This window comes from Triticum dicoccoides, chromosome 2A (genome assembly GCF_002162155.2).
Source record: "Triticum dicoccoides isolate Atlit2015 ecotype Zavitan chromosome 2A, WEW_v2.0, whole genome shotgun sequence".
NCBI classification, from domain to species: Eukaryota; Viridiplantae; Streptophyta; class Magnoliopsida; order Poales; family Poaceae; genus Triticum; species Triticum dicoccoides.
In genome coordinates this window covers 408,072,946-408,086,368 of record NC_041382.1, presented here as the reverse complement: position 1 = coordinate 408,086,368, position 13,423 = coordinate 408,072,946, and positions in this window count along the sequence as shown.

Below are 13,423 nucleotides of genomic sequence, written 5' to 3'. Positions count from 1 at the left end.
ATGAAGCTCAGGAGAGACTCAGGGCTGAGGAAGTGGAGAGAAGCAGATCCGTATGCTTCAAGGAGAAGGACTGCTGTGGATTACATGTTTCACACCAAGGAGCAGCAAGATTTTTATGAGACAGTGCTGCTAGACAAGAAGCCAATAGTCTGTGACATGAGATGGATCGATTGGGACTACATGAAGGAAAATGAGGAACACTACCCTGGAGTGTATGACAGCTTTAGTGCTTGTGGAGTTGCTGACTTTGTTGGGCAGAAGCTCACAAAGTGGAACGAGGAGCTCATCATGCAATTCTACTCCACGGCACACTTTTATCCAGATGGGAGGATCACATGGATGTCTGAGGGTACGAGGTACCAATCAACTGTTGAGGAATGGGCAAAGTTGATCAATGCCCCAGAGGAGCAAGCAGATGACTTGGATATCTATGCCAAGAAGAAAATGGATCATAACTCAATGTCCAACATGTACAAGGAAATTCCCAATGAAGCTCTTGACACTTTCAAATTTGGCTCAGTGCATTATCTTCTATCAGGGCTGCCAACCATCAATTGGATATTGAGGCACACCTTATTGCCCAAGTCTGGAGATCACAAGATGATCAGAGGCCATGCAATCAACTTGCTACATGTATTTGATGTGCCACAGAAATTCAAGGTCATGAGCCTCATAGTAGAGACTATCAAGAGGACTGCAGCAGATCAGAAGAGGAGTTGTGGTTATGCCCCTCAAATTCAGGAGCTCATCAACTCTAAGATGGGCACGGGCATATATTTATTGGACAAGGAACACCTGCCCATCCGTCCAGATTTTGAGGACAATCAAGTTGTAATGACTGAGAATGAGCCATCATCAGTTCAAGCACAAGCAAATAAGGAGAAGGCAAGGAAGGAGAAAGCTGCCAAGATGCCAACTCAAGAGGAGGCATCTGAGTATTTCTTGAAAACCAAACAAGAGCAGCTTGGTTACCTGATTGCATCCACCCTGCGGATTGAGAAAGGACTAGCCACCCTAACTCAAAACCAGGAAAGCCTAGAGAGAATCATGGAACAAAAGTTCTATGACTTGGATGTCAAGGTGACAGAAATTCAGACTGCAGTGGAGCAGCTTCAAGATGATATGCAGGAGAGGAAAGGGAAGACAACCACTAATGCCTTTGCCAGAGTGCCACGAGGTCCGAGGCCGTCTGCAGTGCCAGTTCCTGACACAAGAGCAACTGCCTCAGCTCCAGCCGTAGCACCAGCCCAACCTGCTCCAGCGTCTACTTCAGCTCCAACTCCAGCGTCTACTTCAGCATCTACAGAAGCCTTCGTCCTTGGAGTGATCCAGACTCCACCACCACCTGAAGATCAAGCCTGAGCGTCGATCTAGCACTATGCATTTTCTAGGAACTTTTTGGTAAATTGTTGCCAAAGGGGGAGAAAAATGTATAGATCATAGGCTTCGAGAGAGAGAGAGTGTTGCTTTTCTCTCTTGCTTTATTTGGTGTTTTTTTTCGAATTTGTTTGCTTTTGAGTGCTTGAGATACTATGCTCGTGAGACATTGATGATCATGTGTTTGATCATAAGCTACACTTAATGTTTGATTAATGTTATTATCTTATCTATCTTATGTGATCATTCCCTATTCTTGGTGATGAGTGCATGTATTTCATTCTTATCATTTTAAGCGCTCCACCAAGATGTATGTGACATGGAAGAGTAACCAATGACTCTAACTCCTTGTGCATTTGCAGTCCAAAGCAAATTTTAAATATGCACAAATTTAGGGGGAGCTCTTACTTATCACATACTTCTCAAAGCGACGATATATTTCATGCTTATTATCATTTGTCGAAGCTTTGATCTGTATGTTGTCATCAATTACCAAAAAGGGGGAGATTGAAAGTGCAACTATCCCTAGGTGGTTTTGGTAATTCATAACAACATATAGCTCATTGAGCTAATGCTATTCCAAGATGATTATTTCAGGAAAGCTCAATGATTGGCATGGCATGGATGTGAAAGTGGAACCCTCAAAATGCTAAGGACAAAGGATTGGCTCAAGCTCAAAAGCTCAAGACTCTTCATTTTATATTTTAGTGATCCAAGATCACATTGAGTCTTTAGGAAAAGCCAATACTATCAAGGAGGGATGAGGTGTTGCTTAATGAGCCTCTTGCTTCATGTGCTTAGTGATATGCTCCAAAACCCTCAACTACTTTCCCATATCCACATATGGCCTAAACCCTAAGCCAAACTCGGTCCTACCGATTCTTCCTATCCGGCGCCACCGAGTTTCACTTGTCATAAGCCACTGCCAAACCCTAGCAATTCGGTTCTACCGATAGGGATCTCGGTCTCACCGATATGGGATTGCAAACTCTCTGTTTCCCTTTCGTAACTTTTCGGTCTCACCGAAAGAGCAAATCGGTCCCACCGAGATTGCAATGTAAATTCAGTGTTTCCCCCTTGTAACTTTTCGGTCTCACCGAAAGAGCAAATCGGTCCCACCGAGTTTGCCTGACCAACTCTCTGGTTAGCTAATTACCAAATTCGGTCTCACCGAGTTTGTGTAATCGGTCTCACCGAGATTATGTTATGCCCAAACCCTAACCATATCGGTCCTACCGAGTTGCATGTCAGTCCCACCGAAAATCTCTAACGGTCACTAGGTTTACACTTTTGGTCCGACCGAGTTTGTTGATTCGGTCCCACCGAGATTGGAAAACTGTGTGTAACGGTTGGATTTTGTGTGGAGGCTATATATACCCCTCCACCTCCTCTTCATTCGAAGAGAGAGCCATCAGAACACATACACCATTCCAACTCATATGTTTTGAGAGAGAACCACCTACTCATGTGTTGAGACCAAGATATTCCATTCCTACCATATGAATCTTGATCTCTAGCCTCTCCAAGTTGCTTTCCACTCAAATCTTCTTTCCACAAAATCCAAATCCTATGAGAGAGAGTTGAGTGTTGGGGAGACTATCATTTGAAGCACAAGAGCAAGGAGTTCATTACCTACACACCATTTGTTACTTCTTGGAGAGTGGTGTCTCCTAGATTGGCTAGGTGTCACTTGGGAGCCTCCGACAAGATTGTGGAGTGGAACCAAGGAGTTTGTAAGGGCAAGGAGATCGCCTACTTCGTGAAGATCTACCGCTAGTGAGGCAAGTCCTGTGTGGGCGATGGCCATGGTGGGATAGACAAGGTTGCTTCTTCGTGGACCCTTTGTGGGTGGTTGCTTCTTCGTGGACCCTTCGTGGGTGGAGCCCTGTGTGGACTCGCGCAACCGTTACCCTTTGTGGGTGGAGCCCTGTGTGGACTCTCGCAACCGTTACCCTTTGTGGGTTAAAGTATCCATCAACGTGGATGTAGGATAGCACCACCTATCCGAACCACGGGAAAAACATCCGTGTCTCCAATTGCGTTTGAATTATCCAAACCCTTCCCTTTACATTCTTGCAAGTTGCATGCTTTACTTTCCGCTACCAATATACTCTTTTCATGCTTGCTTGAATTGTGTGATGATTGCTTGACTTGTCCTAAAATAGCTAAAATCTGCCAAGAACTAAAATTGGGAAAAGGTTAAGTTTTTATTTGGTCAAGTAGTCTAATCACCCCCCTCTAGACATACTTTCGATCCTACACAAGCTCTCTGTCACCCAAGGCCTCCCGTGGCCAAAGCAGGCTGCCGTGCCTTCACCACCGAGCTACGCAGCGTCGTGTGGCCCGGCAAGTTCAAGCCAGACCTGCCTCCTCGTTACGACGGCACAGCCGACCCTGCGGAGTTCCTCCAGCTCTATGATCTAGGCATCGAAGCTGCCAACGGAGACGAGAAGGTCATGGCGAACTGGTTTCCCATGGCGCTCAAGGAAGGGGCCTGCACCTAGCTCCTGAACCTGGCTCCAGGCATGATCTCCTCCTGGGACGAGATGCGCACCCGCTTCATCGCCAACTTCCAAGGTACTCACGACCGGCCACCCGCCGTGAGCGACCTGCGCCGCATCAAGCAACAACCGGGGGAGACCCTGCAGAAGTACATCCAGCGCTTCAACAATGCACGCCTCAAGATTCCCAAGGTGACCGAGGAGGCCATCATCTCAGCCTTTTCCGACAGCGTGCGCGATGTGAAGATGAAGGAGGAGCTAGCGATGCATGAAGACCTGTGCACTTCCTTGGAGTTGTTCAACTTGGCAACCAAGTGCGCCAGGGCTGAGGAAGGGCATCTCTCCCTCCTCGAGCTGCCTGCCGCAGACCCAGAAGAGAAGAAGCCCAAGGCCAAGGATGGGAAGCGCAAGGGGGCTGCCGTGCTCGCGGCAGAACCAGACACCAAGCGGGGCAGAGATTAGCCCGAACCTTCCAAGGGCAGTGGGTACTGTGTGTACCACGACCTCCACACCCACAACACCAACGAATGTCAGGAGCTCCGAGCCGTGCGAGAAGGAAGGATCGGTCGCCGCCCCGATCGCGGTGACCGGGGCTACGGTCGAGGAGGAGGAAGGAACGCAGGATGCTGGGAAGACCATGGCCCGCGCCAAGGGTGGCGCGATCAACCTCGCGAGGATCGCTGGCAAGACTAGCCTCGCGAGGGAGACTGGAGGGATCAGCCTCGCGAGGATCGCCCGCAAGGCAACGCAGGCCTCCCTCCGCTGCCGCCACAGCCAAGGAGAAACGAGGACCGCCATCAGGATGAGTGGGCTGGGGGCTTCCAGGAGCCGCGCGCGATCGCCTGCATCCTGGGCAGGGCTCAAGCCCCAGCCTCTCAATGCATCTTCAAGCAGTTCGCCCGCGAAGTGAATGCTATCCTCCCCAAGCTCGAAGCCACGCGCCCTCTTAGGTGGTCAGCATGCGCCATCACGTTCAGCTCAGCAGATCAGCTCAAGTGTGCAGCTACAGCTGGAGTTCTCCCGATGCTTTGTTCCCCAATCATCAGCAATGTGGAGGTCACCAGGACCCTCATCAATGGCGGGGCAGGGCTCAACGTCCTGTCCACGGAAACATTCAACAATCTCCAAGTGCCCTACATCCAGCTTCAGCCAACCAAGCCTTTCTCCAGAATCACTGACGGCTCCACGGTCCCTATTGGGAAGGTCCGCCTCCCTGTCACCTTCGGGGCACGCGACAACTACCGCACCGAGCTCATCGACTTCGACGTCGCTCACATTCGCCTGCCGTACAACGCCATCCTTGGGTACCCAGCGCTGGCCAAGTTCATGGCTGTAACTCACCACGGCTACAACGTCCTCAAGATGCCAGGAAGTGGCGGAGTCATCACGGTGCCCTGTGAAGAGAAGGACGTGGTGTGTTCCCTGGAGCGAGCCTTTCAGGCCGCGTCACTGGAAGACCTGGATCGCGGAAGCAGGAGGCTTCCCAAGACCGCCCCCAAGAAGAAGAAGACATCGTCCGGCCCAGCCCCTCAGGAGGCAGGCCCCTCTAGGCCCGCGCCTGCCCAGGGGGAACCTCCTTCCATCGCATAGGAAAGTGCGCCCGGCGCCCTCCTCAGGCAGGGCTCGGCGGCTCTCCCCTGGAGGGCCACCGACCTGGCTATGGTCACGAGGGAGGCGCTTGGGCACTACATGGAGGCGTGTTTCGAAGCACATTTCCCTCAAGAAGGAGTAAGGCAAGGAGAGCCAGACCCTCAGGAGTTCGTCAGCAAGGCCATTCAGGAGCTGCAGGAGTCAAGAGTCATGAAAGGCGGCCGCCGCCTACCAGCAGTGGCTCCCCATCCAGGCGAGGATGGTGGGCTGCGCGTCTGCATCAACGTGCCAGGGCTCAACCGAGTCGCCTCTCTGGAGCGCCTTTGGCCCTCGCAAGTGGGGAGCTGCGAAGGTCCACCCCACAGCTACGTTCGCATGCCTTACGGCTTGCCGAACGCGGCTGCCACGTACCAGCGCCCCATGAGGGACATCGTGGAGGCTCAACAGGCCAGGCGTTCCGCAGCCCTGGCGGAGATGGAGATGGTCCGCGAGGAGCCACCAGCGCCTCCGGAGCCTCCCGAGGCCCCTAGGCCTGGGGGCTCGTGAGGATCGGCTTCCGCAGCCCACCGAGTCTGCTACACCAACACTCCTTCGTCCTCAACATCATCAGGTGACATCTTTCAAGTTTCATTTCCAGTTGGGAGCGCCCCCCAGGGCTGCATTATTCCCAGGCCGCGTGGGTCCGTCCCTGCGGCATGTATCCCTTTTATTTCATGTTGTTAGCTTACCTTGTTGGGGGCGCCCCTCGGCTGCATCATCCCCAAGTCGCTCGGGCCAAACCCAGCGGCATGTATCCCTTTCGCGTTTATTTCCGGTTATGCGTTCGACCCACCATGCTTGATTATTTGATGCCGGTCCACGGCACCTCTTCTTCTCCATGCTGACCACTTCCACGTTAAAGGGGGGGGGGGTACCTGAGCATCGCGACTCAGGGCTCTTACTGGCTCTCCAGCCCTCACCCTCTGGCCTTGTCCATGGCATCGCGACCTGGCATACCAGCGACGGTTGAGACCAGCTCGAGGGCCGGGACCCGAGGACGTAGAGTACCGACATCTAACCAAATTTGCAGGAACACATCACAAGATAAGGCCCAGTGCCAGGCGCAACACGCCTAGAGGTAGGGCCCTGTGAGTCCCGCGCTGGCTCACGGGTGCCCAGATACACCTCGCCAGGCCCTACCGTGCCAGCCACGTGTCAGGGCGGGGCTGTACACGCCCTGGGGGCTCCTCCCGGAGGGGGGGGGGGCTCCCCTCCCACGTACCAGTGGAAGCACCATGCTCCGCGCTGGCTGACGACACTGCCGAGGAGCGGCTATGCCCGTACACATACGGCAGCGCTATGCTCCGCGCTGGTGATAAACAACTGAGGGTGTCCCCCGGGCCGCATCAACCTCAGGGAGCCCAGAGCTCAGTGTCTAGCCTCATCGTAACACCTCCCCTCGGGAGTGCCACACGAGGGGGCTGGGCACGGGGGCTGCGCCTGGGTCACGCCCAGACGCACGCCGCCCAGCCAGCCCCCCCGGGCCTGGTTCGTCGCGCGTCTCTACCCGAGCGGAGCCAAGGTACGAAGGCCGTTTGAGCATCAAGGGGGACTTCTGAGCATCGCGACTCAGGAGCCTAACTGGTCACGTAGCCCCTCACTCCTTAGTTCCGAAAGGCTAACGGCGGTTGAGGTATGCGCGCGGCCGGGCTCTGCAGACGTAGAACGGTAGATCCACCCACATCACACCTCCCTACTTGCTGTTCGTGCACCAAGGGGGACTCCTGAGCATCGCGACTCAGGAGCCTAACTTGTCACGTAGCCCCTCACTCCTTGGTCCCATCCTGGTTTCCGGTCGGGGCTAACGGCGGCTGAGGTATGTGCGGGGCCGGGCTCTGCCAGCGTAGAACATAAGCAAGTAGGAAGGAAAAGCGTAAATTTCAAGGAATTCAAAAGCAAATATTACAGTCCACACTGTTATCTCAATGCCAAACGCAAGTTTAAACGCCTCCCCGAAGCATGATACATGTGTAGGAATTAAAGGCAGGACAGGAGCCACAACGGAGTCACTTGTCGGCGGTGGAGCAGCGCGGAGTGGGTTCGCCTCATGGAGCAGTGGGGTCGACAGCGCCTTGCTTCGGCTTGGTGCTGAAGGCTCGGAACTTCCCCAGCAGAGCCTCCGCGCGACCCTTCATGGCCTCGGCAGCGGCAGCGGCACGCTCGCCGCTTACTGGCTCCAGCAGGCTGTCGAGGTTGATGCCGGGATCGCGAAGGTAGATGTGGGTGAGGACCCGCGTCAGCGCTGCAGAAGACAGGACACGCGCCTCGGCCTCGGCCATGGGGCCAAGGCCAAGGGCGACATCTTCAAGAGCGCGAACCAGGAAGGGAAGCAGCTTGGCGGGGCCGTCCTCGACGCCAGCCAGCGGGCTCTCCAGGCCACTGTCGTAAAGCGTCCTCAGCGAGGAGCGAGCCTTTGCCTCCATCTCCGTGAAGGCCAGGCGGTCCTCGGCAAGAACCTAGGCCTTGTCGTCCAGCTCGGCCTTCCTCGCCCCCAACTCTTGCTCCGGCACGCCTAGGCGGTCGCGGCGCTTCCTGAGCTTGACCTCCCACTCCTTGACGGCCGCCTCGCGAGCCTTCACGCCTTCTTCCTGCTCTTGGCGAAGGCAGACTTCTTTCGCGAGCTGGTCCCGCAGGCCTTGCAACTCGTCCTCCAGCGCCTTGCAGCGACCGCGGATGTCGACCACCTCTCCAGGGCTGCGTCACGAGCAGCCTTCACATCAAGGACGGCCTGTGAGGGAGTCCTGGATTAGGGGGTGTTCGGGTAGCCGGACTATACCTTCAGCCGGACTCCTGGACTATGAAGATACAAGATTGAAGACTTCGTCCCGTGTCTGGATGGGACTTTCCTTGGCGTGGAAGGCAAGCTTGGCGATGCGGATATTCAAGATCTCCTACCATTGTAACTGACTCCATGTAACCCTAACCCTATCCGGTGTCTATATAAATCGGAGGGTTGTAGCCCGTAGGCAATCAACTCCATATACAACAATCATACCATAGGCTAGCTTCTAGGGTTTAGCCTCCTTGATCTCGTGGTAGATCTACACTTGTACTACCCATGTCATCAATATTAATCAAGCAGGACGTAGGGTTTTACCTCCATCAAGAGGGCCCGAACCTGGGTAAAACATCATGTTCCCTACCTCCTGTTACCATCCGGCCTAGACGCACAGTTTGGGACCCCCTACCCGAGATCCGCCGGTTTTGACACCGACATTGGTGCTTTCATTGAGAGCTCCTCTGTGTCATCACCTTTAGGCCCGATGGCTCCTTTGATCATCAACAACGATGCGGTCCAGGGTGAGACTTTTCTCCCCGGACAGATCTTCGTCTTCAGCGGCTTCGCTCTGTGGGCCAATTCGCTCGGCCACCTGGAGCAGATCGAAAGCTACGCCCCTGGCCATCAAGTCAGGTTTGGAAGCTTAAACCACACGGTTGACATCCGCGGAGACTTGATCTTCGATGGGCTCGAGCCACGGCCAAGCGTGCCACACTATGTCGAGGGGCATGATCTAGCTCTGCCCCCGGACAGTGTCCTGGAGGCCGCACACGCATCGGTTCCGACCCCTAACTCGGAGCCTATTGCGCCAATCGAGGATGAGCGGTTGGATGTCACCTCGGGGGCTGCGATCCTGACAGCGATCGAGCCAAACGCTAGCCCCGCACTTTGCACGACCCGTGACTCTGAGGATCCGAACTCCTTCCCGGACTCTGAACCCCCCGCGCCCCTGCCAATCGAATCCGATTGGGCGCCGATAATGGAGTTCACCGCCGCAGACATCTTTCAGCATTCGCCTTTTGGCGACATCCTGAATTCTCTTAAGTCTCTCTCTTTATTAGGAGAGCCCTGGCCGGACTACGGTCAGCGAGGGTGGAATACGGATGATGAGGAAATTCAAAACCCACCCACCACCCACTTTGTAGCCACTGTCGACGACCTAACCGACAAGCTTGACTTCAGCTCCAAAGACATCGACGGCATGGACGACGATGTAGGAGACGAACAGGAACCAACACCTGTAGGGCGCTGGTAGGCCACCTCGTCATATGACATATATATGGTGGATACTCCAAAAGAAGGAGATGGTGATGGAACAGTGGGGGATGACGCCCCCAAGAAACAGCCAAAGCGCCGGTGTCAGCGGCGCCGCTCTAAATCCTGCCAAAGCAAAAACGGTGATTCCGGCACGGGAGATAATACTACCCCGGATAGTGCTGAAGAACACCCACCTCAACAAGATTCGGCACAGGAAGATGGAGAAGCCAGCCCTCCTGAGAGAGCGGCAGACCGAGAGGTCGAGGATGATAACTATACGCCTCCCTCTGAAGACAAGGCAAGCCTCGATGATGACGAATTCGTCATTCCATCAGACCCCGCCGAACAAGAGCGTTTTAAACGCAGGCTTTTAGCCACGGCAAGCAGCCTCAAGAAAAAGCAGCAACAGCTTAGAGCTGCCCAGGATTTGCTAGCTGACAGATGGACTGAAGTCCTTGCGGCCGAAGAGTATGAACTCGAACGCCCCTCCAAGAGTTACCCAAAGCGCATGCCGCTACCCCGATCAGAGGAGGAAGCACCTACATCACGAGCGCATGACATGGCAGACCGGCCACCTCGCGGCCGCGACAGAGAGGCCTCTCGGCCCTCCACCCAAGCCATGCCCCGACGCCGCTCAACTAAGGCACGGGAAAATGCGCCCGACCCACGAGACATACTGGAGGACAAGGCAAGACAAACAAGATCGATCTACTGATCGTGCAGGCGCCCTACGGCATGTGACAATGATCTTCACTCCGGATACAACAAATCCGGCCGGGCTGAACACAACAGACATAGCTCTTCCGAGCTACGTCGTGATATAGCTCAATACAGAGGCGCCGCACACCCGCTATGCTTCACGAATGAAGTAATGGATCATAAAATCCCAGAGGGTTTCAAACCCGTAAACATCGAATCATACGACGGCACAACAGATCCGGCGGTATGGATCGAGGATTATCTCCTTCACATCCACATGGCACGCGGCGATGATCTACACGCCATCAAATACCTCCCGCTCAAACTTAAAGGACCGGCCCGACATTGGCCTAACAGCTTTCCAGCAGACTCAATCGGTTCTTGGGAGGACTTGGAAGCCGCATTCCTCGACAACTTCCAGGGCACTTACGTGCGACCACCGGATGCCGATGACTTAAGCCACATAATTCAGCAGCCAGAGGAATCGGCCAGACAATTCTGAACACGGTTCCTAACAAAGAAAAAACCAGATAGTCGACTGTCTGGACGCAGAGGCCCTAGCAGCCTTCAAGCATAACATCCGTGATGAGTGGCTTGCCCGGCACCTGGGACAGGAAAAGCCAAAATCCATGGCAGCCCTCACGACACTCATGACCCGCTTTTGCGCGGGAGAAGATAGCTGGCTAGCTCGTAGTAACAACTTATCAAAGAACCCTGGTAATTCAGATACCAAGGACAAAAGTGGAAGGACACATCGGAATAAGAAAAAACGCCGCGTTAGCAGCGACAGCAATGAAGACACGGCAGTCAATGCCGGATTCAAAGGCTATAAATCCGGTCAACGGAAAAAGCCATTCAAAAAGAATACTCAGGGCCAGTCCAATTTGGACCGAATACTCAATCGCTTGTGCCAGATACATGGCACCCCCGAAAGGCCAGCCAATAACACTAACAGGGATTGTTGGGTGTTCAAGCAGGCAGGCAAGTTAAGGGCCGAAAACAGAGACAAGGGGCTGCACAACGATGACGAGGAGCCCAAGCCGCCGAACAACAATGGACAGAAGGGCTTTCCCCCACAAGTGCGGATGGTGAACATGATATACGCAACCCACATTCCCATGCGGGAGCGGAAGCGTGCGCTACGGGACGTATACGCGATGGAGCCAGTCGCCCCAAAGTTCAACCCATGGTCCTCCTGCCCGATCACTTTTGATCGAAGGGACCATCCCACTAGCATCTGTCATGGCGGCTTCGCCGCATTGGTTCTCGACCCAATCATCGACGGATTTCATCCCACAAGAGTCCTCATGGACGGCGGCAGTAGCCTGAACCTGCTTTATCAGCATATAGTGCGGAAAATGGGCATGGATCCCTCAAGGATTAATCCCACAAGAACGACCTTTAAAGGCATTATACCAAGTGTAGAAGCCAACTGTACAGGCTTAGTAACACTTGATGTGGTCTTCGGATCCCCGGACAATTTCCGAAGCGAAGAGTTAATCTTCGATATAGTCCCGTTTCACAGTGGCTATCATGCCCTGCTCAGACAAACCGCATTCGCAAAGTTCAGTGCGGTGCCGCACTACGCATATCTCAAGCTCAAGATGCCAGGCCCTCGAGGAGTAATTACGGTCAACGGAAATACCGAACGCTCCCTCCGTACGGAGGAGCATACGGCGGCTCTCGCAGCAGAAGTACAAAGTAGCCTTCTCAGGCAATTCTCCAGTCTGGCCATTAAAAAGCCAGACACTGCCAAGCGCGCTCGGAGTAACCCATAGCAGGACTACCTGGCACACTCTGAGCAAGCGTAGCAATGCGGCCCCAACCCCAGCTTTCGTGACATAGCGAAACCAGTACCTCGCGTACATAACTACGCCCTTGAAATACCACGGGCACAGGGGAAGGGGCACAATAACGGCAATCCCAAAATACGGCTTAAAACGTACTAGGGGCTGCCGGATTCTTTTTTTTAATTTTTTCTTACTTTCAGGACTCCATACTTCGGACGACTTGTTCGGCAATTCAACTGCCGCACAAACGATGCAAGATCCAGGGAGGCAGACAAGCCATGCCGCATTATGGAACTCCCAGGTGGTCTCTGTTATGAGCGGTATACCTGTTTTAAATACAATTCCGTGGCCTGCCCCTGGTCAGGACATACTGAATAGTCCAATATCTTTTGCTTACCGCACTATTTGTATCGTTCGGCTTTGATAAATAGCCTCTCTCTAAACAATGCTTAGCTTCTTGTCTATTTTTTGCATTATCTTATTTTCACATTTATGTTTATTAAATGACATGATCACACCCGTACACCATGGAACGGCAAACACGCCAGGGGCTTCAGTACCCCTCATAATGGTGTGAGAAGTCCGTACACTTTCACAAGTGCGGCACCCCGAACTTATAGCACTATATGCATCGGCTCCGAATCATGATTTGGGTCAATAGTTGGGTTTGCCCGGCTCCTATGTTTTGGTGCCTTACATTCCGCTCTATCGGCTAAGGTAGCACTAGGAGAACCACTGCAATTGTGCCCCGGTTCAGCTGGGTTAAGCACCTCAGTGGAGAAAGCTAAAACTGACTGTCATGATGTGGCGAGAGACCGGTCGCTGTTCGAGAGGTTTTTCGAGTCCCTAAAGGCTTATGCCGCTTCGAGCGAGGAGCTGGCTTTGTTCGGCCAAGGCGTGGATAGCGCCTCGAACTCGGTCTTCCGAACTAGGGGCTTCGCGGAAATTTAAAATTATAGAGTTCTATGGCTAAGTGAGAGTGTTCAAGAATTATAGTCCGATTTCCTGGTTCGTTGTGCTGAGCGCCTCCCTCGAAGGACCCAACTATGGGAAAAAGAGCGCTCAGGTTTATCCCAAACACCCCAGCACTAGTGGCACGGGGGCAGAAGCCGATGACTGGCTATCTCTCAATTTTTCATAAACGGACGCACAGAAAGTAATATTTTAAATTCAATAAGCATTGCTTAGCGCATATGAACAAGTTTTCAGCGCATAGGATAACACGAGCGAGTTCATTCAAAAATTACATCCTTGGTACATTCATCCGCCATAAGGCGGGCACCAGCAAGAACATCCTTGTAATAGTTCTCGGGCTTGCGATGCTCCTTCCCCGGCGGCGGCCCGTCCTTCACAAGCTTCTCACCGTCCAGCTTACCCCGGTGCACCTTTGC